The sequence below is a fragment of the Tachypleus tridentatus genome, chromosome 13 (assembly GCF_004210375.1).
Source record: "Tachypleus tridentatus isolate NWPU-2018 chromosome 13, ASM421037v1, whole genome shotgun sequence".
Lineage (NCBI taxonomy): Eukaryota > Metazoa > Arthropoda > Merostomata > Xiphosura > Limulidae > Tachypleus > Tachypleus tridentatus.
Window position 1 is genome coordinate 275,635,768 of NC_134837.1, and position 3,602 is coordinate 275,639,369.

The 3,602-nt window shown below is 37.5% G+C and overlaps 1 non-coding gene across 1 annotated transcript; it reads right to left on the reverse strand.

The window, feature by feature from the left end:
* Positions 1 to 2,529: 2,529 nt before the first annotated feature.
* TRNAY-GUA (transfer RNA tyrosine (anticodon GUA)) lies at positions 2,530 to 2,615 on the reverse strand. Its single transcript is given in 2 exon segments — positions 2,530 to 2,565; positions 2,579 to 2,615. It is a non-coding gene; the product is annotated as a tRNA-Tyr (tRNA).
* Positions 2,616 to 3,602: the final 987 nt, after the last annotated feature.

The following is a 3,602-nucleotide window of genomic DNA, read 5'->3' on the forward strand; positions in this document are numbered from 1 at the left end:
TAGAGTAGAAATGCAGAAGCAGGTATCAAAGAAGTGAAAGGAATTATTAGAAGAAACTCAAAATATGGACCCTTAGAGACTAGTATTAACTATTAAACGGTTTGTTCAGTAGCTATAGCAGAAAGACAAGGGTTAGATAAATAGAAAATATCTAATTCAGCAAAGATGACTTTATGATTAACAGTGACACTAGATAGCATAATGTTATATATTAAACGAGACAAACTGGTTTTGGTAAAGCTGAGGGCATTATATGGGCTGTGAAAATTCAAAATGAATGAAAGAACAAAATCAGAGAACGATAGGTTATCTTATTCATAGCTAATGACATAGTCAAACCAAATGGCTAAGACCCATCTAATCATGACATAAATTAATTGTGTAGACTGTTGATACACTTAGGTTAGTTTAACGAATCGGTAAGGTTAACCGATGATAAAGTTAATACAGTAAAGCAAAACTAACAGACTTACAAAAATTCAAGAATCATTCAGCTTTAGTTTATAAATGACGACAAAAGAAGATAGTTAATAAATCAGAAGTGTTTGTGTGTGTTTTATTATAGCAAAGCCACATAGGGCTATCTGCTGAGCCCACTGAGAGGAATCGAATCCCTGATTTTAGAGTTAAATCAGAAATGAGATAGATACAATGACATGACGAGAATGAAATGAGTGATAAATAATGTACGTGTCAAATCACGAGACCAGTGAAACTGATTTGATATGATGTTGATAGAGTTATGAACAAAACGTTATATTAAGACTACAGGGAAAAAGACTAGAGTGGCCAATGTTGACATAGAGAGTTTCAGTGGTTGTCAAAGAACTTACCATCATATACAGGATGTGAAGACAAGTATTGCTTCCAAACTCCCTTCACAGACAGCATATTGAGTCAAGAAGATCAGTGGTATGTGAGTTGATGTACCCAGCACTAACACGTGTTCCAATGGATGAGAGATGGCTACAACTTTCAGAATCTAATAAACATGGCGTATGACAACAGTACCCTGAGTTATATTCAAAAGAGAATGAAATTTAAAACGATTAATCCACATAATCAGACTTACATGTATCAACTAAGAAGATTTTAGTTATCTCTCTTATCGACAACTGGAATGTCATGAACAGATCCATTGGACTTACCATCAGCCATCTCATGAACATTGTACCAAATAGAAGAATCATGCACTCTAAAATTGGATCACTAATAGCGATTGGCAGATGTTTCCGAGGAGTTTCAGTAAGAACAGGAGCTTCTGATCCGTTACTTACGATGTGTCATTTTTTATTTTTGTGGTGTTAATGTATGTGCGATGTACTTGATATAATCCAGTTAATAACTGGATGATATTTCAACTTAAATACTCGGGTATTATAAATATATATGTATGTGTATAAACATATATTAATAAGGGTATTAAATATGGTAATATTGTATTACATGAATAAGAAGATAAGAGCTCATTTTTAAAATAAAATTTTAATAATATCCTTTCTTTTTCTCACGAACTCGTAATCCGAGGGTCATGGGTTCGAATCCCGGTCGCACCAAACATGTTCACCCTCCCAGCTGTGGGGGTGTTATAATGTGACGTTCAATCCCACTATTCGTTGGTAAAAGAGCAGCCCAAGAGTTGGCGGTGGGTGGTGATGACTTACTGCCTTCCCTCTAGTCTTACACTTCAAAATTAGGGACGGCTAGCTAAGCTGTTGGCGTGTAACTGGGAAGTCGATAAGCCAGTCGAATTGCAAGATTCTGGGCTTGTTGCAATTTTTTTTAAGGTGGTTGAGGGGCGCGTTCGCAGTAATCATGTTGCCGTATTCAATGATCGGCCGAATGTAAATCTTGTAAATGGTAAGAATCGTTTTAGTTCTACAGCCTTTGGCAATTCTACTGATTCCTCTGAAGATTCGTTTGTAGACTTTTGAGAGTATGGTTCTGAAGTGATCAGTCCAAGTGAGTTTCTTGTTGAACGTGATACCAAGAAATTTAATAGTGGGGGAGAATTTAAACTTAGTCAGTTTGTCTTTAGGGATGGATTTGCTTTTTCTCGATATTTTGAGTTTAAAGGTTATAGCCTGAGTTTTAGTTGCATTAAGCACGACCCGCCAGGTGTTAGTTACACCAAGTGGTTATACTGTTCAGTGTGAATTGAACGTCAGAGGTGGCCAGTAGGGGTTCGCGTGACGTACTCCATAATGCTATGAGGTCAGCATATCGCGACGCATAGGTGTACTTAACTTTAGGAAAAGGGATGTCGTTAACATATACATAAAAGAAGGCTGAGTACTGAACCTTGGGGAACGCCTGTCGAGAGGTGACCAATGTTAATTCTTACTTCAGCTGTTCTATTGTCTAAAAAGTTAGATATTCATCTTGTTAAGGTGGACGGGAAGTTAAACTGAAGGAGTATAAACTTGAGGTCCTAGTTACAGACCGAGTCAAAGGCTTGTTTAACGTCTGAAAATAAGCCCACTGTAGTGTGGCTTTTATTAAATCCTTGTATGATAGATTAAAATAACCTCCGACGAGGCGGATTTGAACCACCGACCTATGGATAACTATAACCCTCCTACAGTCCACCGCTCTACCAACTGAGCTATCGTCGGATGTTGTAGACTACGCCAACTAGTTTTAACTGAAATTTGTACTTGACGTTGTTAAGCTCCGCCCAGACCTGACTGAACTTTCAAAAACTGAGCGGTAAACTCTATATAGTCCCTTCAGCTCTCATCTGATGGGAAGTTATAGAAAAGATAACAGACTCTTATTTGATATAGAAACTAATAATATTATCAATGACATTCAAAATGCAGCCCGGCATCAGACCAGCGATTAAATTAACTGAAACTATCTTTCAAGCATTCAACCCTAAACATATGACAGTTGCAGCATTCCTGAATGTTAAAAAAAAACATTCGTTTGGCATAACGGACTGCCGTTCAAACTGTACCAACTCAAAATTACATAACGGACTGCCGTTCAAACTGAACCAACTCAAAATTCCACACACAATTATTCGCTGTATCTCAAGTTTTCTCCCCAACATACAGGCCAGAGCACAATTCAATCAAATACATTCCCGCTTATTCAGGCTGGTGGCAGACGTACCGCAAGGGTCTGCTATCAGCTCACTCTTGAACAACAACGTTCGGTTCCTCAAACTCGGGTATATTCAGGCGTCACAATATGCTAATAACGCTGCTGTTTCGAGTACGTCAATAGAATAATTAGTCGCAGCTAGTGGAGCTCAAACGTCGCTCAATCACATAACCGAATTGTGTGATCGCAGACGTATAGCTTTATATCCTAACAAAATACAGGCAATTGTATTTCACCCATGTTGTAAAAAAGAAAAATAATAAATTAATCCAACCAAAACTTACTCTACTAGACACTGATATAAAATTAACTAATTCTATAAATACATCGGAGTCACCTTCAATCGGTCTGTATAATAGACGGGTCACTTTAGCAAAATTTGTAAATTTGTCAATCAACGTAATACTTTTTTTCAGACGCATTGGAGGTACTCACAAAGGACGCTTGGCCAGTACCACTACAACTATTTACAAAGCTTATATTAGACCACTTAC